At 41.0% G+C, this 23,966-nt stretch overlaps 2 protein-coding genes across 5 annotated transcripts in view; both read left to right on the top strand.

The window, feature by feature from the left end:
• Nucleotides 1-23,966, top strand: part of Nca (neurocalcin homolog) — a 355,612-nt gene that overhangs the window by 295,358 nt on the left and 36,288 nt on the right. The window lies entirely within an intron of this gene.
• LOC109031240 (neuronal calcium sensor 2) overlaps nucleotides 1-23,966 on the top strand; it is a 342,919-nt gene that overhangs the window by 295,012 nt on the left and 23,941 nt on the right. The gene's annotated exons all lie outside the window — the stretch shown is intronic.

The raw sequence follows: 23,966 nt of genomic DNA, 5'->3' as shown, positions 1-23,966 counted from the left end.
TGATTCCTGCGCATTATCTCCTAGATAATATACTGATGAAACATATCTGCTGATGGAGCATTGTCATTATTTTTTTGACAAAAAATAGACCCGCTGAAAATTTTGATAAATCCAGTTAACGCTCCTAGAAAAAATTATATAAAAATTATACACTTTCATTCGATGAGACAAAGGAAATATTTCTGGTTCAACGTGACGCTTGCACTTAAAACTTTCTCAGGAGCAAGTGAACTAATTCTGTCTATGAGGTTAATTCTAATCTAGACGCCGAGGATTTTGTGCAGGAGCGGCTCAAAGGGAGAATTTGCAGGGACACTGCCCCCCCCCCCCCCCACTCCCGTGGGTATCAAGGGACGAGGTATCTCCGTTTGTCTCCCTTTGGCCGTCCCTTCGCTTCCAGGCTTTCCTTTTTGCACCCCATTGGGTCTTCCGTCTCTGTTTGTCCCTGCGAGATGATTCCACGCGGAGCGATAAGTTCCTGCCGTTTATCATAGACCCCGCTCCCGTGATCCAACATCCGCTCCGTTTATTTTCGTATTCGAAAGCCCTGCTTCCGATCCCTAAGCCCTGCGATGTATCGATACGTTCGATTAGCTCTCGGGGAAAGACTGGGGGAGGTTTTAACTTTTTTAATCCCTTTTTGACTCTCGCTCTTGATTACTTTTTCCTTGATCACTGACTCCAGAATTACTTCTGCCAAAATGAATTGCTATGCTTAGCTAATCCACAGGCTGCGCTGCACTGAGGATTGGCCCAGTAAGGCCTAAATGCGTCTGTAGTTGCCTTTTTAAATGGTCGTTACTAGTATTGCACCAAACAGCGTATCTCTTCCAGGGAAAATTGAGCTCTTATGAGTTTTTTCCCTCTGCATTGAGATTTTCAGTTTCATGCTGATTTTTAACGCATGTTGGCCAAAAAATTCCAACTTAATATCCTAATCTATAGAAGCATGTATCCACACAGGAAAATTAAAAACACATTTGTTTTCCATAAATTGAGCCAGAAATAGTAATTCCCCATTGCAAAATGTAATCCTATTAGGCAATAGGAACGACCTTCCTTATTCCACAAACTGATCTTGACTCAATCACTTTTCATGGGTACCGCTACCCCTTGCAGCACCCCTCTCCCACCAATCTAGAAAATCTAGAGGTAAATATGAGAAAATGCCTTGTTTTCACCAGGATACTTGTCCGTGGAAATCTGGTAAAATCAAGGAAATACAAGGAATGAAAAAATATCAAGAACTGAGAGGCTTGGGGAACAAGTGAAATAAGTGCAGTTTTTTAAAAAATTGAGATATTTGATGATTTCAAGTAAAGCTAGTCTTCAAATATATTCTGTGAAAAATTCACCTCTCAGCTCCAATTTCTAAGCAGCAAAAATTAAGTTTGAATTTTCTTTTACTATTCGACTCCATGAAATTTTGTTCATCTAAAACGCGTATTTCTTCAAGAAATAGCAAGAACTGCACGTATCCCATACTGAACAGTTCTTCAAGCCTATCAATGCTGCATCTCACGGCCTAGCGCTGTGCTGCCGTGTTAAGGGAAAACGCCGTATGGACATTCGAGAGTTGCCAAGTTTCCTTCGATAAAATGTTTATTTTTGAAGAGAGCTACGGATAGTTTTTCTTGGAATTTTCAGGAAATTTAGGTGAAATTGCGAACAAAATTATCTGAAAAATTGAAGGATAAACGTTTAAAAATTTTCCCGAAGATTCGTGATTTATTTAAGGAGATTTGGCAACGCCTGAAGGCTCTTACGGAGTTGTGCCTTAGCACGGCAGTATGTCCCAGAAGCGCAGCGCGTTTTTCCCTCGTGCAGCGACCAGGAATGAAAAACACGGTCGAGAAGCATGCTCGAAGGGAGGAGAAGAATGGATCAAAATTCCCGCACCTCCCCGCGCGTTCATCTCAAATCGAAGCCCGTTCGATTGATCGCACAGCCCCCGTCGCCTCGTCAGAGCGACTGCATTGCAGAGGTCCCGTCACCCAGTCTCCAGCATCCGGAAGTGTAGACTCAGCGCTCGCCAAGCCAATTCCGCCCTCGCCTTACCTGTCACGCGAAGCCCCCATTCGAAACCCAACGATTGCATACCCTCAAGAGCCCCGGTATCGTGGCGTTCTTACGGGCGCCAGGTCTCATCCGGAAATCGAGTTTGAGCCGCGACCGAGTTATGTCATGGAGGACAATGGGTGCAGCCCATAATTTAACCCCGAAAATGAAGCGGGGCTGGTTGCATAACCTCCGGGCGCGACGCGCTCGTTCGTCGTCGCGGGCGTGTTTGCTTATCTCTTGTGTGTTTGTCTACATATTTCGAGCGCTCCTTTGTGCCCCCCCCCTCTCGCCCCCCCCGCTTCGCGATACTCTTCCCTGCTTTGTTATTCTTTCGACCCTAACGATGCGACGCTCGCCATTTTCCGGGGCTCGCGGTGCTGATGCGAATCTCTTGGCAGATGGCTGCCGTGCTAAGGAAGAACGCCGTATGAGCCACCAGACGTTGCCAAATTTTCTTCGATTAAATGCAAATTTTTAGGGAGCATTAAATATAAAAACTTTTGAAAAGTGAGAGACTAGTCAAAGACTAAAATATAAAATTTAAAAACTCACTAGTCCGAGGGTTTGTAAATCCGACGCGTTTCGACAACTCCAGTCATCTTCAGGAGCGCGACTCCCTGAAGTCCCCGGAGTTGCGTCCCTGAAAATGACTGGAGTTGTCGAAACGTCGGATTAACAATCCCTCGGACTGGTGAGTTTTTAAATTTTATATTTTAGAGAGAATGGAGGATTAAAAATAATTTTTATTGCGGCATCTTAGGGTACTTTATGAGCTGTTATCGCAGTATTTTTCATTATTTTTCTGAGATGGGAAATTTCAGAAGAATAGACTGAATAGTGAGAAAATCTGCCACCTTGTGACGTCATCAGGTGGCATTGACTATTTTAATACATATATTTTAGTAGACTAGGTCATTTGGCCGTATCTCCTCTGATAATTTTTCATTCTGAAAAACAGGGATATTCTCATGCTTAGTTTAGTCGGTAGCTCCTTCTTAAACATGAAATTCACAAAATTTCTACGACCTACAAAGTGTCCTCTTTTAATCGTCTCCCCTCAGTTTTATTCGCAATTTAATTTAATGCGTGTCAGCATTTCTAGAAAAACAATTCATAGCTTATGTCTAAAATCAATTTTATATTAGGGGAAATTTGGCAACATTCGAATGTTCATACGGCGTTCAGGCCGGGAGCTTCAGACTTTGCGGTGGAAAGTCGACTATGAATTTATTCTCCCTTGTCGTTGACGTTGTTGTTAACTTGGAATCAAAATCGTGCCCTTCCGGGGTGAATATCGCGTGTGCCAAAACCGTCCCCTTCCGGTACGAGTATTAAACTTTCTATCGACATCGAGTTATCGGTGGTTGCGGATTTCTTGGATGTTCTTGCACACGAAAAATAAAATAAAGTAAGATTCAGTCAAATTTAGGAATCATTTAACACGATGGAGACTAATTAGAGCTCATAACATTTTTGACTCTAATTGTAATTTCTGGAACTGTTTGACTTTCTTTTCCCCGCGAAATGGTTTGGACCCACCACCATTTCTCTACCTTGCTACATACAGTTCGGGCCTTTTTTTAGTGTTTTTTTTTTCTCGAAATCATTTGAGTAAGTACAGTATAATCTTAGAAAATATTAGTTTTACATTCACGCTCGTAAAGAATCACGTTACGCCAATTCAGACCATTCCTGTATAGATAACAATATTTTTTTAAAAATGGCGATGAAATTCTTGGATATACCAGAGTTGCTATCATATCAGGCAAATAAAAGTTATCACTATCGCCGTATGAACATTTGAAAGTTGCTAAATTTCCCTGGAAAAACATACATTTTTAAGGGAACGAACGCATATTTTACCTGAAAATGTTCAGATATTTTAGATTAAAGTGCGAACAAAATTTTCTGAAGAATTTGAAGTAGAATTTTTGCAATTTTCCCGGCAAATTCGGTTTTTTTGAAGGAAATATTGCAACGCCTGAAAGTTTATACTGCCGTGCTAAGGAAGAACGCCGTATGAGCATTCGAGAGTTGCCAAATTTCCCTGGACAAAATATGTATTCAGAGAGCAAGTTATAAACATATTTCCTTGAAATTTTCAGATATTTTTGATTAAATTGCAAACAAAGTTGTCCGAAAAATTGAAGGAAAAAGATCAACAACTTTTCTCAGTTAATTCGTTTTTTATCGCATGAAATTTGGCAATAGCTGAAGGTTCAAACGGCGTTTTTCCTTAGCATGGCAGCACACGTTGTTCTTCTTTCGCACGGAAGAGCGGTCAAGTGATCCAGATTTCGTTGCCCTTCTGACGTAAGCGCATATCTCAGTCTACACGCGAGCCCTGTTTTACATATAAATCCATACTTTCCAGGGCTCATGCGGGGGTCGAGATACGCCCTTAAGTCAAAGGGGTGACGATTTAATCATTAGTCCGAGCTCCGTAATGAAACGCACACTCGCGGACTGTAGGGTCAACCCCCAGGGCCGGAGTTTATTATTTCATCCCCGCCGCTGGAAGTTAAAAACAGTCGAGTCCGCACTATTTTAAAGCCACTTTACTTCTGTTGTCTAACGAGCCCCGACGCGAAGGGACCTTTATCTACCTCAGGGGTCATCGCGACGGACTCGTTAGGGATAACTTTTTCGAGAGGAGTTGCTGGATACGCGCGGAGAGATCAACCGGGGAGCTGTAAAATGAGTTATCCCGGAGTTCGCGGACGAGTTTCGGACCCCGAGGTTGCCTGATTGTGTGATGAAATTGACAAATCGCTGTTTTCCGGGCGGAGGAACGTAACTTTACGCCAAGGTTGCCAAGTTGACCCCAACAATTAATTTATTTTATAAAAATGTATTTGCACAATATTTATCTGATGAAATATGCTGATTTTCGCATGAAATCTGAGGAAAAATCTGTGAAATTTTCAATTAGGAATTCCCGAGATTCCCCTGCGTAATATGCCATTTAACAGGGGAAAGTTGGCAACATTGAAATGGGGTTACGTTATTTTGTGAAGAAAACGACAACATTGGCGGAATAATCATTGAGTTGAGCCTGGAAATGCGTTAAATTGTGTGGACAACAGGGTTCATTGCAGAGTGTGGATTCGCCGTTATGTCAGTATCAGCAATCCGACGAAGTGTACATTTTAAAAGGAGTACCAGACCTACATAGGGATACTATTCTGCCGTACTTAGGAAAAACGCGGTATGAACATCCGAGAATTGCCAAATTTCCTCTTAGAAATTATCAATTTTTGAAAAAAGTTATGAATATTTCTTCCTTGAAATTTTCAGACTTTTTAGATCATATTACGAACAAAATTCTTTGAAAACTGGAGGAGAACTATTTACACATTTTCTTGAAAATCCGTGATTTGTGGAAGGTGAAGTGGCAACATCTGATGGCTCATACGGTGTTCTTCCTTATTAGCACTGCAGTATTGCTATTAGAGCTCCTGTACCAACAGTCTAAGCAATGGAATTGGGCGAGGCGAAAGTTTAGTGTGGAGGTCATCGCTTTTTTCGCCTAATGATGATTGATGAGCAACCTGTGGAAAGTAAAATTCGCCAAATGATGACTGAGCTAATGAACTTTAAGGTGAGTACTTTACCAGGCGAGTTTCTGCAAATTAAGTCAAGTTTACTAATCTAACTGTTCAACTTTTTCGCCATGAGTCGCCATTAGGCGAATCTGAGCGGTGACTTTCCGAAAGTACCTTTTACACCATAGGGAAGATCGCAGTGCGGGGTCCATAAAATGTATATCTTTGGCTGAGTGCCCATTAGAGCTTCCTTGCTGTTGATATAGGGTCACCTAAAAAAAGGAGCACACCCGAATTCGGCAAAAATGGTCGTTAATTTTGAAGGACGACGAAGCACGTATTCTGACCGTTTCTGAAAAATTCAGGAGTGCTTCTTGTTTGAGGTCGCGTTCACGAATTTTGAAAAACGGTAAAACACGTGTTCGGATCGTTTCCGACTGGAGTGGTGCTTCTTTTTTGGAGCCACCCTGTATATTAAAGCATGAGGTCTGATTTTTAGCATAATCGGGCAACCATGCCTGGCTCCTTCTTCCTTCTCACGAGTGCTTTACGCAGCCTCGTCCGTGTGTGTGTGACAATATGTGTAAAGTTATGGTGGTGTTGGTGTATGCCAGATGTCAGGAGGTGGGGGTGGTTCCGGCTCACTCATAGCACTCATCGGGGAGTTCCTGCGAGCAGCTGCATGGAAGCCGCTGAAAAAGCGTAAATTTTTAATCCGACTTTAATGGAGTAATTTTTAAGCTTTAAGTTTTGATCATACTAAAAGGCAAATCGCGCTCTTCCGGGATACATGGGTTGCTAAAATGTCAATTTTCGATGTCAAGAAACGTTCTATCGACTTGGATTTGGCATACAGGTGTAAAATACACTAGGCTGGGTTTTGCAGTGAGGGACTGGAACTCACTGCCGTGCTGCTCAAATTTCGCTTAAAATAGCAAAAAATCAAATCTTGCATGACTCTTCACATTTTTGAAATATCAGATTTTAAATTTTCTTAGTAAATGCAAGTTTTCTGTTGATTTTGATCAGGTTTTTTTTATTTATTTTTCCATTGAATCGGTGTCGATCGATTCGCGCTTTTTTTTCGTTCGATTCATGTCGATCGGATATATACCCTCTCGTTGCATGCAGATTTCCAGTCGTACTTTTTTTTTAAATTTAATAATTCACCTGCCACTGCGTCTGCAGCAATTGTTGTTACGAATATGATGTGCGTGCTAATTTCAACTCATTACATACTGGACTCCCTAAAGGCGTTTTACGTGCGACAGCATTTCACCTTCAGCTGCGTCTGCAGCAATTGTTGTTACGAATATGTTGTGCGTACTGATTTTTGCTCATTACATAATCGACCTTCTGAAGGCGTTTTATTTGCACAAGTAGTGCAATCTGTCGGAGAAGAAACGAAGTAGGGATTCAGCGATTCATCCAATCGCATTTCCGTTGTTCTCCGACAGAGTGCGCTAGTTGCGCACCTAAAACGCCTTCAGAGAGTCAAGTATGTAATGAGTTTAAATCAGCACGCACAACATATTCGTAACAACAATTGCTGCAGACGCAGTAGCAGGCGAATTATTAATTTTCAAATAGGAGTATGACAGGATGTCCGCATGCAATGAGAGGGTATACACCCGATCGACATGAATCGAAGTAAAAATAAAAACGCGAATCGATCGACACCGATTCAGTGAACAAATAAGCAAAAAACCTGATCAAAATCAGCAGAAAACTTACATTTACTTCGAAATTTTGAAATTCCGATATTTCGAAAATAGGATCAGCCAAGATTTGATATTTTGCGATTTTCTGTCTTCACAGCCCACAGATTCACACCTTGCAAACCGTTAGTGGGTACATTTTTGTCGCATTTTTTTTGGCTCCAAGACCACTGTGTCGCGTTGCACTGGCCAATTGTTACGCTTTTTTAACTAACGCGGGATTTGGCTTTTTTCCTCAGAATTAGTTTGAAAATTAGATACTCGATTCTGATCGGTCCAAATTGCAACGGTGATACTACAGTCATCTATCCAAAAAATTAACCGAATCCAATCGAGAAAATTCGCCTTTAGTGAATTTCATTCGCTCTTGAAAATTTGACGGAGGGCAACACAAAAACCCTCATTTTATTTCTTATGAAAACGCCAACCCGTGTTGATGAATGAACCCTGATTAAAATATTCTGACAATCGAGGAACCTTAGAGAAAGAGCGAGAACGAATTCTCAACACAAAGTAAGCATCCAGTTATGAGGTGTCCTTAGATTAGAGCGAAATCATTGATTGGGCGAAACAGAAGAAAACACGACGGAAGCTTTTTTATCTCACCTCGGCGGTCTTTTTATTTCCTTTCTTCCTCTTTTTTTAATGAAAGGTCCGCGGAGTTCTCTGCCTTTGTTGCCAACGGCTTTACGACTGTCGTCTCGGGGTTTGGATCGATCGGAAAGACGCAATTTCGTCGCCGGTCGTGCAGCCTGGCACTTAGTTCACTGCCGTTGAGTGCAAATTTAATTTGTTAAACACTCAAGTAATTAGTATCTCTTTTCGCTCGCTTTTGAAGCTGCTCTTTCCCGATGCATAGATTTTTCCGTCGTCAATATCTCTCCCGGGGTAACCGTTTCATCTTTGAAAAGAGGCTTGGCTTAGTGCTCCAATCGTTTTTTTCTCGTGAAAGTGTCATGTATCCAGCTGCTTTAGAAATAATTAGTTTTTCTAGTCGCTGTGTGGATGTCGTTCGTCTTCTTTTCCCGCCAGTATTGGCTGATGTCATGCGAACGATATTATTGACGCCCGAAATTTGGAAAAATATCAATGAAATCCATTCGAAGTTTTCCAATTAGCTGGCATGACCGATGCCAGGTTTACGAATTTTTATATGAACACAATAAGCGAATGTTCGCATCAATCCAATCGATTCGTCTTGAATCTGATGTCATTGCTGAAATCGGTGCCATCAATAGGGCGACGACCCATCCACCAGTTTGAACAAAACATGGAGCCTTGCGCCAGATAAATGAATTGTGTTTTTTTAATGTAATAAGTCGCCTGCTACTGCGTCTGCAGCAATTGTTGTTACGATTATGTTGTGCGTGCTGATTTCAACTCATTACATACTTGACTCTCTGAAGGCGTTTTAGGTGCGCAACTAGTGCACTCTGTCGGAGAACAACAGAAATGCGATTGAATGAATCGCTGAGTCCCTACTTCGTTTCTTCTCCAACAGATTGCACTACTTTTGCAAATAAAACGCCTTCAGAGTGTCGATTATGTAATGAGCAAGGATCAGTACGCACAACATATTCGTAACAACAATTGCTGCAGACGCAGCTGAAGGCTGATCCGATCGATTCGTCTTGAATCTGTTGTTATTGCTGACATCGGTACCATCAATAGGGCGACGACGCATCCACCAGTTTGAACAAAACATAGAGCCTCGCGTCAGATGTATGAAACCCCCTGTGTTCTGAGGGATTCAGTTTGGATCCCAAAGTTTACCCCGACGGGCACCGACCATCCGTGCGGTGAGCCCCGAAAAGGAGGATCGGTCTCACGAGAAAACACGGATTCACTGGGTCGGATCAACACGCTCTACCCGATCCGACACGAAAATTCGCTTGATGTGATCATATAAAATAATTGTACGAATAGATTAGTTGGGCTAGTCACGGGATCGTGTTTTGGTGCTGATTTTTGTAGAACAGATGAAAATAACAAGATCTGTCCAAACAGCAATTTTCTACGTTGAATATCAGCCGAGATATCGCCCTTTGAAAAGTCGAGTTTTTGACGTCATCCACCGTGGTAATGATACCTTTGGTTTCTTCCACCTCACTTTCATCCGAGTTTCACGTTGAACAACCGGTGCAATTGTGCGTCACACCAACTGATGGAAGAAATGTTGAAGAAATCAAGGGTGTCACTATCGTGGTTGATGACGTCATAAACTCGACTTTTCAAAGGGCGATATCTCGGTTAATATTGAACGTAGAAAGTTGCTGTTTGAACATATCTGATGACTTTTAGCTGCTCTATGCAAGAATCAAGCATCGAAACACGATTCTGTGACCAGCGCAAGTGATACATCGTGTCAAATTGGGTAGAAACGCAAACTCTTTAAATACTGCTAAGAAAGAATTGGTACCTACGGACTACCATTCATCTGCAAGTAGACGTAGAAGACCAATTTATTGTCTGACGTTATTGACTCCTTCTGATTATTATTATCAATACTTAATTGTATGTAATAACGACTTATAAGATGTGTTGTAAGACGTAGTAATTTTCCACACAAAGTGACACTTGTGTCGTCCATGTCACAACGCAAGAGCAGAGTCTACACTCTACAAGGAAGGAACGGTCCCTTTCAGAAGCGCGGAATAGGAGGAAGTGATAAGTTTGCTCGGAGAAAGGATCGAAGGAAAATTGACTATATCCGTTTGGAAAATTGCGGCAATTTGATTTGGCAGTTAATTCACCCTTAACGCCGCTTTCACGCTGCAATTACAGGGCGATGAGAGGGGGGGGGGGGTTGCTCACCCCCGAGAGGGCGGTGCTTCTCATTGGCCGGCCTCAAAGACGGCGCCCAAGGAAACCGATTATTACGGCCTCGTCCAAGAAGGAGAACGCGAGGGTAATTTTTACCCCGAGCACTCTTAGCGTCGCTACTTCTTTCAGTAGAACGCCGATCATGAAATATTGGTTTTTTTTGCAATCTGTTTGTCTGAATTTTCTGATACATTCATAGAAAGGGCTTTACACACTGCTAAAAATTTGATAGTTAATTTTAGTTCGGTGTGTCGTATGTAGTGCGACTTAAAACAACACGTACTTCATATCTTTTGGAGTTCAGTTAACTCTCAGTGAATCTAGAGGGCTTTCCTCCTCTATGTAGATACACCATTTTAAGGCTTTTATATTACTTTTCTCTTTCCTACTTGGAAATCGTATTTTTATCCAGAAACTGGCGGGCATTTCCATCCGATGATTGATTTCGATGATGATTTTTCTTCTGATTATGACTGAATCTCAGCAAAAACTTCGATAAAAATTGTCCAATCTTATTCTTGTAGAAAATTAGATTTTTTCTGTCAATTTTACAACCTTGAATTTGAGTCACGTGCTTTTGTACGAATTGAGAATCTAGGAGGATTCCTTTTGTGAGTTGAATTTGGATATTGTCAGCGTGTCTACCTTGATCTGCGTGAAATTATAATGAGAAAGCATGAGTTGTCTTGATTAATTTTGTACACCGTGTGGTTTGTGGTAGTCCACTTTACGTACATTCTTTGTGAAAATTATAAACGAATAAACTTTGTTCTCAAAAAAAGTTATTTCTTCCTAAGTTAAACTCGGTGATGCCAAATTAAGATCTCTACACCCTGTCGTCTTCAATTTGCTCGGCTGTTTTTTTGTCGGATAGACTGCGGAAGTGCTTCCATGGAGGTTGCTTTTCAAAAAAATGGCATATTTTCGAAAATCCTCTCATCAACCATCGACACACTCTTACTTAAATGTACCGATCCATATAGTTAGACATATCTGGTTTTGAGAATATTTCGCCTTCCATCCAGGTTTGGAAAAAAACATTTTCCGTCTTTACCATCGGAAATCTTCCTTTCTCTTCCCATTTTCTCTCTGTTTCTCCCGTTTCCCCGTTTCCTCCATTTTCTCCACCTCTCTCCTTTTTTCTACCCATTTTATTCTACTCGCTTGCTTTCTCTTTTTCCCCTTTTTTATCTCGTGATTTTATCAGATTTTCGAAATTTCCCTGACCTTTGCAGCCGTTTTCAAATCATCCCAAGCTTAAAGGAGAAAAAAAGAAGCTGAAAAAACGGGGGGAAAACATGATACGGTGAGTAATTACACAACGGGGCTGCTTTATCCAGCACCATCACTTCTCGGCCACCGCGGTCCTGTCGAGTCGAGTTTCATTTTTCCGAACAAATACAGAGAGCGCTGTTGCCGGCCAGTGCAAGAATTTTCCATTTTTCCACGGGCTTTAAGCAGGAATTTCCGGGTTTTCGGGGTAAATCCGGCGTCGCGCGGGGCGCTCCTCGAACAACAAATACGAGCAAATCAGCGCCCGCGTCCCACCTGCACCCAATCAATCATCGTCCGCATCAGATTCGTCCGGGGAGGGATACGGTGAACGCCCTCAAAGGCCGGCGTATGCAACCCGCACTGCCCCGTTCCCCGGATTAATAATGCAGAGGGTCGGTCAGTTGTCCCTTCTGCCTCGTGCATACGCCACCCGCATCGCGGAACCATTCCATAACCGGACGAGAAATTCGGACCGCGGGGTTTTCTGCGGGTCAGTCGACTGGATGGTCTATCCGGAAAAATAATTTTGATGTTTGGGAATGTTTAAACCGATCCGGAGAGATGAATTAAAAGGTTTTGACGTTAATGTATCCGCGATGATTAGGATCGGAACTATCGCGGTTAAATAGTGAACAGTCCGACATTTAGAAACGATACCGTTGTCGTATCTTGCTGATATTCGTATTTTCACTTTGACAGCACATGCTCCGAAAAATACTGCAGAGAGTACTAACCGAAATCTTTGTTGTTTACCACCCTCATTCCAAATAATCTTTTCAGAAAATTTCAGAAAACGAAGCAGTTGTTCTTTTCTGAAAAGATACGGTATGAATGGAAATTTGCAACGTCACAGATGCGGTCAGGCACCTCCTGGTCCCCATGACTCTACGTTAACCGTCGACTTCAAACACCTGCTTTGTTCTCCAAACTTCTATGCGACGCGACAATCCCGATATCGGAACTTGGCACTTTTAAAAACGCCTTCAATTGAAGCGTGATACCTCACGCGTTCCGGAGAGCACGAATAGTTGTATCATTGCGCCTTACCAAAGTTATCGTCCTGGGATTTAGCTTTTGAAAGCAGGAGGTGGTATTTATCGTTCCTCAAAGTCAATGGATTAAGATATATGTTTTGATCTTTTTAAAACCAATTAGGCAGCCAAAATTTAGAAAAGTTTGCTGACATCTTACCCATCGAAATCACGCAGATAACTCGTTTTCCAGGTATTTTTCGTACTCAGATTATACATATATCATGCATAATTTTTCTGGTCGGATTACATTTCTAATGCTTTTTATGGTTTTCTGCTAAACTCGTATTGTGCGTACAGAGGTAATAGGAGAGACCTTAATTAGGATTTGAACCGTGTAGCTAGCCGATTCTTAAATTTTGGCCGCCTTTCCTGAAGAATAATGACATTTCCTATGTTTCTGCACTGGAAAAAAACACATTGGATCTAGAGACCAGACTCTTGAAAACATTGACAAATAAAAATACTCGTGATTCGATCAGATTTAAGCTTGAATCAAAAGGAAATCCGCCCAAATTAAGAGGCTTGGTTCTTGATTTAAGCTTAGATCTGATTGAATCAAGAGTATTTTTTCTTGTCGATGTTTTTAAGAGTCTTGACTCTAGATCCAATGTGTTTTTTTCCAGTGTGGGGCCTTCCACCCTTGAAACCCCATTTTTTTCTCAGTCATAGAGACCAAGCTAAAATCATTATGTCCTCCCAGTCACTAAGAGCCCTTCAAATTCGATAATCTATCCACCGCATTAATGTTCAAACAAACACTATCGATTGGTGGATTCCGCGATTAGCTCCATGCCGAAAGTGCATCCAAACACTACGCGGACGAATAATATCCTTTCAGATGCAGCGAGCCGAATGGCGATAATTTTTGCCCGAAACGGTGAGCGGTTTTACGCTGCTCTCCTAAAAACACAGTATGAGCCTCCCGGCGTTGCCAAAATTTCCACGGCTCATCATGAATTTTCGTGGAAATTTGTGAGTATTTTTACTCGAAATTTTCAGAGAATCCTGTTCGTACTTTCATCCGAAGCGTCTGAAAATTTCAACGAAAAACATTCTCAACTTTCCTCCAAAATCTGTATTTTCTGAGAGTGAATGTGGCAACATTCGAAGGTTCATACGGCGTTTTTCCTCCACCTGGCAGTATCGACACCCGAACTCCCAGGGGCACTTCAGAAGGGATTAGCGATCCCTGGCCGGGGCGCCTGTGTTGGGGCATTAAAAGCGCATTAATGCACTATTGCATCGGACAGCCCATCCTGGACGTCAGAAATTAGAGCACTGTAGAAGTCACATTACGCGCACTCGACACTCGGACTCGCCCAGTCGCACAGTGTAAAGTAATCAGGAGAATTCGGACAAAATTTTGAAACTTTAAAAGCTTATAACTCCGTTTATACACAACTTTGAGGCTCTAAAAGTGGTTTCATTGGCCTCCTCGTGAAATTCCCCTCCAGAAGCACTCCTTAAAATTTAAAATGCCATAAAATAAGCATCTAAATTTTCAGTTTTATTCAAGAATTTCATGTCCGACTCTCTGATTGACTCGATCCACCGTGAGTCGATGGAGCTATGTAGGGCGGAGGGTTGGAATGCCGACTGACTCATTAGTCACACCTCCCAATGGTATTTTTAGAAGTTTCACCCCACTTTCTAGTGAGGATAATCGATTCTATATTATGGATGCCATGGCCCGAGTGTCAAACTTCCAATTGTATGAGTATGGTCCTGGGAATAGCTAGAGTACTCGTGTAGCGAGAGTATTGACAGATTGTTTCATGGAAGGCTTAGGGCTCAGCAAGGCAGCTGACCTACACAAAATTTCACTGCCAAGCTTCAGATTCCAATACCAAACAAAGATGGCCAAGAATGTTCATTAATGAGCGTTCCTCCGCAAAAATGAATACATTTTTGCAAAAACCAAGTCAAATACGTGCTTTACAAACGACGGGTTGTCAGAAATGTAATAATAAATCTTCCGGATGATTTGAATTCAGGAGTTGGCTGCCTTTTTGGGCCCTAATTCGGAAGCATCGGCGAAGGTCTGGTGAATTTTTACACCTTTTCATACTCTCAGTATACAGGTACTCTAGGAATATTGTGGGATCAGAGACAATGTAGATGGCTTTAGTGCGGAACCATGTATACTTAACATTAACTCTAAGCGGTAGAAGAAGAGATTCTCGGTTTCTGGAACAGACCACCTGATTTTCCCTAAAAATTTTCATTCCATGACGAATCCTGGTATTTATCGGACCTCAATATCATGTTCTAATCTTTCATCGCATTGTTTAGGCGAAACGATGCAATTATTCATGCACTCCGAAATGCGTAAGGTATCACGCTATAAATGAAGGCGTTTTTAAAACTATTAGGTATTGTTATCGGGACCGTGCGAAACTGCAGGATTGCAACGTTCTTCTGCGTTCTTAGAACGAATTACGTGTATACTCACATTTTGTGTCAAATTTTAAGCATTTAAAAATTAGTTTTTTTTTTTAATTTTAAAAATATCAATGAACACAAAACCCTCGCTAAGAATATTACATGTAATTAGAAAAATATTTGAATCTGAAATGTACTTGAAACATCATGCTTCTCATACAAGTAATATAACGCATAAGTGCTTGCTTACTGCAGCTTAAATCACCTCTGGAGCATCGTGTGCTGGCGATGACGTCAGAAAATGGAGCAGACTTGTTACACGATGTATGTGGGTTCACCATTTTGATTAATTTTGATTTAATGAGAGGAACATATGAATGGACAATTAGGGGAAGCGGAAACGGCTGCAATGTCCTGTAACCTGCATTTTCAGCCAGCATGGAGCTATCCAGCCGTGCATATCCAATTTATTTCCTCCATTTTGCAGGAAATGGTGCCAAATTATCCCAATTTGAGAACGGCTTCTCTCCGAAAAGGTGCTTTAAACTTCTCTTATACTCGGGTCGCTACTATGATTTAGATTGTTGTTTTATTTGGTCGTTAGATGTTTCTCAACAAGTGCGGTGCCATTTATTGCTTATGGATCGGTTCCCGTTTTAGGGGCAATTTGACCCGCGTAGACAAAATATTGGGCTCGTTTGTTTGACCGAATTTAAAACAGTCGAGTTTTATGCCGGCAGAGTACCCAGACTATAGTCGAATACCCCGTTAAATATGAATATACTTTATTCTCGTATTAAAGATATGATCGAGTCATTTTGACTCTATTCTCGCGCAGCATCTGACCATCATTTAGACTCTTGTTTACACCAATTGACTCTAAAGTAATATTAATGCCTTTAAGCTGCAGTCACATTTCTTTGTTCCCTACTTAAAGAATCGCATTTTAACCTGCAAAATATTTGTTTTTTAAGAACGTTCTGCATATTTTTTCTTGAAATTATCAGATGTTTTAGAATAAAATTTGGACAAAACTGCCTGAAAAAATGCAAGAAAAATGTTCAGAATTTTCCCAGTAAATTTTCTTTTTATCGAGGGAGGTGTGGCAACTGTTGGAGGCTTATACGGCGTTTTTCTTCAGCACGACAGATCTGACTTATCCCCTCAAGAAGCGGCTTCGAGCCGTTTTCTTCTAAACTCAATTATGCGTCGAAAAGTGCACCGGAGTAAAGTGAAGTTAGCAGAAACGGAGCTCAGAGTAAGGGAATAACTTTGATGGATTCGACTCATTGTCGCCAGATATCGCTTTTCCCGCCATTTCAACTCATGTGAAATATCAATTTTTTATTGCACAACTTGGCATTTTTGATCCGACTCGATGAAAGGAGCTGTGCTGCTTCCCTTCAGTAAAACGCCGTATGAACGCTCGAACGTCGTCAAATTGCTTCCTATGAAGTTTTTATTCTTCAGGAGAGTTATGAACATTTCTCGTTGCAATTTTAAGAGAATCTAGATTGAATTGCGAATAATGTTCTCTGGAAAATGGGTCCGTTGCAAAATTTGTCTAGTGCGAAAAGAGGAAACTCTTTGTATAGTAAGTGGCTCGAAAATCATGATGAGCACTTCGAGAAAGTCTGAGATACAATCCTAACTTCTCAATCTGCACACAAAATCCGCGCATTTTTGACCATTTCACCTCAGCACTGCCGCGCTAAGGAAAAACGTCGTATCAGCCGTCAGATATTGCCATATTTCCTTCTATAAAAAACTACTGGGAAAATTCTACATTTTTTTCTACCAATTTTTCAGACAATTTTATTTGAAATTTAATCTAAAACATTTGAGAATTTAAAGAAAAAGTCTGATAATTTTCTTCAAAAATAAACATTTCATTGGAGGAAATTTGACTACTTTTGAATTTTCAAGTGTTCTTCCTTAGCACGGCAGAATAAAAAACCACATTAAAAGCATAATTTAGAATTTTATTGGATAAAGTTAAGCAAAATGTTACATCTTCAGTGCAGAGTTTCAAAATTTCATCGGAACTTTCATGTTTCGGAAGGGAGCCAACCAAAATTTTCGCTTGAAAAATGTGTGAAAAATAACCTTCATGTTGGCAAGATAAATTATAACAATATTTAGGTGAGGATATTGGTTGAATTCCTCTCCCAAAAATAAAAATAGGAGATGAAGTTTTGAAACACCGCAATGGAGATGCGATTGTGTAGCTCAACTCAATGCAAGACGTCTTTTGGCCTCGGCAAAAATTGGCAAATAAAATACTCATTTGCAAGTATTTTTTTCCTCTGGCAACTAAGACTTAGCTCTGTTTGTCAAGTTTTCAAGTACCAAGCGCACATAAGTCATAAATAAATATAAAAGATTTTTCAAACCTATAAAAATAAAAATAACAGTAAAAACAGTGAAATTATTTCTAGTAGAAGAAAGCCAGGTACGTGCCCATTTCTTGGACAGCCACCCAGTTTATCTTCGTCCCAAGGGTTGTCCAGTCGTACAACTTTCCGCTGGTTCCGCTTCGTCCATCCAGTTATTTGCAAGTTTCCCATTAACTTTTTTTCACGTCGATGAGAAGTTGGCAGCATCTGTAGGCTCATACGTTGTTGTTGCTGAACGTGGCAGTGCGGGTGAGAGAAGTTTGATAAATTGAACGCTGCTCCAAGAAGAGCAATGCAGCAGTCATTACGGGGAAAACTTCATTTTAAATCAAACTTCTGTCGTTTCAAGCTCGGCTCGATGGCGACGTGCCTCACTGAGCCGCACAGTAGAGCAACATATTGAGAGTGGTCGAACATTCATTGTTTTACTTAAACTGCAAATTTTGATATTTATTTAAGCTTGTTCTAAATTTTAAGGGGTGGTTCCCGTTGGAATTTTCAATCGGAAAATCCTACGAAACAACTTTCAAACTTCTGCGTAACGAAGATTGAAACTTTAAAAGTTTTCACATTCCGTCCAACTTCTCTGACTGGCTCGATTTATTGTGCGCCGAGAGGCGGATCTAGCAATTTGGCAACACTGAATTCCGCCATTTAAACCTATGCTAAATAATCGATTCTCGTTGGAGCACTTGGCCCCTCCAAGAATCGATACATTTCCGTAGATTGAAATGTAGGAAATCCGGTGTTGTCAAGTTGCTGGATCCGCTAATGGCGCCGGGAGTTTATCAATGCGGGAACACAATTTGCTATTCGGTGCTGATATGAATCCAACCTTTTCCAAAGCACCTATAAAAAGATCCGCAATAGTTCAAGACTAGGAACGTGTGCCTGGTGCAGAGACGCATTCAAAATCTGAAAAGAATATTAAACAGCTTTTTTAAGGTGAAAACTAGGTGCATTCGTAAAACTACTCAAAGTTATATCGCACACCGAAGCCACATATTTTTTCCCCCTAATCCTCCTTATGGTTGATCTTTTCTACCAAATGTAATTTCCACCAACACATAATTCAGCCAAACGAATCTATCTTAAACAAGCGGGAAAGCTCTGATAGCTGTTGATCTGATGTTTTTCACTTGATCAGAAAAACAACTGATCAGATGTTTTCTATGTAGGCGTGTTTTTAAGTTCCCCGGAGAATATGAGCACAGTTACGATGAAAGAACCACTCACCAAAATTTCAACTATCAATTTTGAGAAAACTGCACTACCACCAAACAAATAAATTATAGAAAAACGATTATCGTCTTCCATGCTTTGACATCGTAAGCATTCAATGAAGATATCACAGATCAATCTATTCTAAATAAGTTAGGCCCCTCTCCGCTATATTTTTGTTGAGCGGATGCGCTATTTGAACGCATTGGCCCTAAATATCAGAATTCTAAAGGCAGGTTGGAATCAAACAGCACTCCTCGGTTGAGCGCTTAAAAATGCCCTAGAAAAATCGTTCCGTGTGTGTATGGCCACCACTGAAATAAAAATCACCAACAAGAATGTAAACATGTTCAACCATTCGAATCACTAGAGATTCCGAATTCAAAGCTCCAAGTAGAGACGATTTAAAGTACAGATCAAACACGGAGAGGAAAAAGAAAAAACCAACCGAACAAACGAATAAGACACGCAAAAAGAGAACAAACGAAACTGTTTACGTTCGAAAACATTTACGAGTTTCGCATCGGGAATAATGTTCGAAACGATCGCGTTGCAGATTCTCGAGCGGGGAAAGAAATAAAGTCAAAGGCCTGAAAGACGAGGGGAACGAAACACGGGAAGAGAAAGAAAATGAGGAGAAAGAAAACTGGAACATGCTAAGAGGAGATACTTTTCCAATCTCTCCGCGGAAGAGGCGAAAATCAAGTCACGTGAACGCGAAATGTACTCGGTGAGGGACGACGAAGGATGGAGGAAGATCGAAAGGAGCGAAAATTCTGAGATAATAAAATGAAGGGGCTAAAGAATGAATAAAAGACAGCATTGAGTTATTCCGTTGTGAGGAAGAACGACGTATGAGCATTTGGACTTTGCCAAGTCTTCTCCAATCAAATACACAATTCATGGAAAACTTTCAAATTTTTTTGTTAGAATTTTTGTTAGACTTTAATCCAAAATTGCAGCATATACCCGGAAATTGCAGATCTCCATCCCACATACTAGTCGCACAAATCACAAATAACTACCAGCAACACGTTCAGACTTCAGACTGTAAAGATTCATACATCTGAGTTAAAAATCAGCCTTCGCGCCTTCAACCGCGTAACTAGGCAATTTTACCTACTCCGGAGGTGGAATAGTTGCTCTCGAAAAAATCGCGTGACTTCTTGCGTGAGCAAGATGAACGTTACGGCATATCTATTTGAGTTTCTTAGAAGATTGTGGAGTGAAAATGGCTTGTTTCGAAGATCTTGCTTTTTAGAGCAGATTTAATTTATTGGAGTCGTTGGGTGTTCGTGTGAAATTACCTAATAATGTGATTTATATTTTGCATAAGGTCATTTAGTGTTTTTAAAAGTGCGAAGGGTGATTTAAGACCAATTTTGACAATCCTGCTTAATTTGAATAGATTTTATGAGCAAATTGATTTTGAACATGGCAAGATTTTGCATGAAATGACCTAAAAATGTGATTTTTTATTTAAAAGAATACGTCAAATGTTTGGACTTTTTTCCCGGTAATGTTCCCAGAGAACATGGATGTCCTTTCCCAGAACAGTCTCTCGCAAAAAACACATTTTTGGCATACGTGTGCCGGATATATGTATTTGCATGTAGTTTGGAACTGTTTTTCGAAGAAATGTCATATTTTACAAATGGTTTATATCGATTTTCGATACATATCTCGGACCTACAAACGTTCTTTTTCGAATTTAGACTCAGACATTTTTAGTCAGTAAACCAAAATTTCGGTCGTAAAGTATCCGGCAAAATTGACCTATAAGTTTTTCCAAAAAGACGGAAGTCACACTCCGATTTTGCTCCTAATATTAACTTAGTCAAAAAGGACGCACGTGGCCATCAGTTTTTCCTCTTAAATGGCTTTTCCAAATTTTTCAGTCATGTTAGGTGTCAAACCTCTTTGAAGACAAGGAAAAACACAGTAGCTCAGGATTTCAAGGAAAAATGTTCCTAGTTTTCTCCAAAATGAATATTTTATCCGGAGGAGTTTGGCAAGGTTCAAAGGCTCGCACGGCGTTCTTTCTAAGCATGGCAATGTTTCGGATGCAACAAACCCGGAAAGAAGGGATTTTCTGTCGCAAAAACGGCGAAATAAAAGCAATTTGTTACGTTCGCTGAAGAGCGGAGGAAAACCCTAAGAGATGAGAGGGTTGTAATAGATGTCGGTGGCGCTGCGAGGGGACGGTAGGGGGTGGGTGGGGGGGGAGGGGGTGGGAGGGGGTGAAAGACGGGAGAATCGCACGTTTTTAAGCCCCTCGAGTTTGGCGCGGCGCGCTGATTGCGTTCGTTCCTGCGAAATCGTAGGCTAATTTCTGCTCTATTGGATTCATCGGAGGAAAGTCATGACAAGTCGGTCGCGCCAGAAAGGTAGTAATAGGGTCGAGCTTTCTACAAAATCGAGTCATGAATAGTTTTACGTGGCCCCGAAGCTGTGAGCTGACGTATTGCGAGAGGCAATTCATGCACTGAGAAAGAACTATGGTTAAAATTGTCATATGTAGGGTGCTCTACGTCTTATTTTGGTTGATACTAGTTTTAATCATCAATGAAGGTATTTTTGCCACTACGCCGCCATAAACAGCAGAAATGTGATCACTTAATGGTAGACACATGTATACCTTTTATCGGCAATGGGTATAGTTCTTGTTGGGAGTTCAAATATCAAATATTAATATTAATAATGTTTTCTCTCAGTAAGCGCTGTGATATAATAGATTCAAGCAAACGCAATGTGAATTAGTCGATTCGAAAAATATCAAGTCCAAAAAATGAAGAAAAAATTAGTTTTTTTTCGGTAAACTCTTCCTGAAGAGGTTCTCATTGTTTCTTTGCAGAGAACGCATAACGTTCTAAAATTGGACGTGTTTTTTTTTTATAAACGAAAGTCACCACCTTAGGTCACTCTATTCAAATATCTAACATCTCCAATATTAAAGTTCCTCTTGAATTAAATGCAAATCAATGGGCACAACTGGTCGCATGACTCGCTTCAGACGCTTTCAGAAACCTTTTTTTTTTTAACAAAAATTACATTTTTTGGGCGATTTCAAGCCAAATCCAATAATGTCTGAGGAATTAATTTTACTCTAAAATTATATTTAAGCCAAGAAGGATGATCAAAATTGGTCATCACCAATTCACACTCTCCTAGGAATGTTGAAAGGCAATGCCATAGCATTCATCTCCCGCGTGCAAGAAGGCGCACGATTTTCGAGAGCAACTATTCCACCTCCGGAGTAGGTGAAATTGCCTAGTTACGCAGTTGAAGGCGCGCGAATCGATTTCAAAACCCAGATGTTAGAATCTTCTCAGTTCTGACGCGTTGCTAGAAGATGTTAGTGATTTACGTAATCCACGGGTTGGAGAGAGGTCAGTATTTACAACAGGGTTCACAGTATGGAATAAGGGATGACCAAGTTCAACGGAGCATTACGTGACGTGCCTGTTAAGAATATTGAGACCCTTTTCTTTTATCGACCCCAACTGGACGTCAGTAACTTTTTTGAAGGTTAGGAGTTCTACGGTGAACGAAATTGGATAGGAAAAGTGTGTTATTGCCTACGGGGGAAAAAATCCTGGTCAATGGAGGCAAAATTTTCAGTGGAGTTTTGTCAAAATGGCTTTTGAATATTTTGATGGAAAATTCTTTCTAGAGTCATTAAGTCATTAGAGTCATCAACGGAGGATTCATTCAATACAATTTTCCTGTCAGAAACGTCTGAGTCCGTTTTCTCAAAATTTCATTTTTGCTTTTACTACTCTCTACGCTATCACGGCAGAGTCGTGGTCCTGTATGAGACCTAACATTAAGGATGAAGTTTAATTATTGTTTTCATGCAAGTTCAAAATCATTTTTCTCGACATTGAATTGTTGACAGTAGAAATCTAACGACTTAGCTGCAGGCTCCTCCACTAGAGTAAAAGCTACTAAACCAACAATAAGAAGAAGAATCTAACGGCTAGTTGAATTTAAACCTATTTCCAACCCCTTTTTCCCCTTAAAAGCGGTTTACTTCGTTTTTGTTCATCTCGGACCATAATTCGCTCGATTGTATACCCGAAATACCGCAGACCCACCCTTAAGTTCGATATGCTCGTATCCGTACATCCGCTGTGCGTGGGCTCCGCGAAACGCATCAGTAATAGATTTCCTTCCTCCCGCCCCGCCCCCCTTCCCCCCGTTCCTGTTTTCCGATTGTCGTTCAACTTTGACCTTTCCCTCGCCCGACCTTTATCGGTTCAGCGGTCTCTTCCCGTTACCGCGTGCGTCTCACCGCGCTCCTCCGAAAGCAGAACCGCTTAACTGCAACGGAAACCGAACGCGAGTACGCGGTTTTTGTCGAGCGGAGCACCACGCACTTTTTAACGTGGGCGGCCTCCGCGCGGCCCGGCGTGCAGTCGGATTCCCTGAGATAATGAATAGCAAATACGGGACGTCAGCGACAGAGATACGGGGGACGAGCCGTGTCGCGCGAAGGAGAAAGGACGTGTGGACTTGCGGATGTTGCAGAATTTCTCATCGGTATAGTGAGAATTTCGTGGAAAACGCGAGATTTTTTGCGATCATCTGGGTTGATTTTAGTCGCAAGTTTTATCGTAGGTCTGAAAGTTTAAAGACAAAATATGTGTGAGTCTTCCTGAGAGCAGACTCGGCTTGTCGCGAAGAGCACAAAAAGTACGCACACGCGTGGGCTGCTAACCGTAAAAGCGCCAGTTTTCTTATTTTCTCTTTTATTTATCTAAGAGTGAGATATTGCTTTGTGTTTCTTCTTCCTTTTCTTCTCATCCTTTTCCCTCTCTTCCTTTTTTACATCCCCATCCTTTTCTTTTTTTCCCTCTCCCTTCTTCTCTTGTTCTCAGTTTTCTTCTTTGGCGTCCCTATTTTTCTTAGGCGTCTCTCTTATCCTTGACCTTCTGCGTTTTGTTTCTTTTTCCTCTGCGTCTTCCTTCTTCTTCTTCCTCCTTTCTTCTTCTAATGCTGTGCCTTGCCTCTTCTTCTTTTTCTTCCTCTTCTTTTTTTCTTCTTCTTCTTTCTCTTCTTCTTCTTCCTCTTACTCTACGTCTTTCCTCTTCTCGAAAATTCTTTTTCTTATTCTGCTTCCTCCCTCTTCTTCTTCTTCTTATTCGTATAATTTTTCGTCTTCTCCTTTTTCTTATTATTCTTCTTCTTTCCTTTTTTTTCGTCTCCCCTCCTCTACTCCTCCCCCTCCTCTTTCACCAGCCCATTATGTGTTTATTCTGAATCTCACTAGTCGTTCTTGAAATTTAAAAATGACAACCTTGAATTTAAAAAAAAATTACTGTAATCCATTTAATATTCTGGAGAAGAACGTTCCTGTTTCACCATACCATTTCATCGTCTTTCAATCCATTATTATGATTGAGGGGGGGGGGGGGGTTGTTGTTTTCAAGAATAACACAAAATTTGGCAACGTTCGAATGTTCATACGTTGTTTTTCTCTTGCTCGTATTGAAACGCGCGGGTCGGGGG

This window comes from Bemisia tabaci, chromosome 5, assembly GCF_918797505.1.
Source record: "Bemisia tabaci chromosome 5, PGI_BMITA_v3".
In the NCBI taxonomy this organism is placed as follows: domain Eukaryota; kingdom Metazoa; phylum Arthropoda; class Insecta; order Hemiptera; family Aleyrodidae; genus Bemisia; species Bemisia tabaci.
The sequence above is the reverse complement of the archived record's forward strand: the minus strand, read 5'-3'. Positions and strand labels throughout refer to the sequence as shown.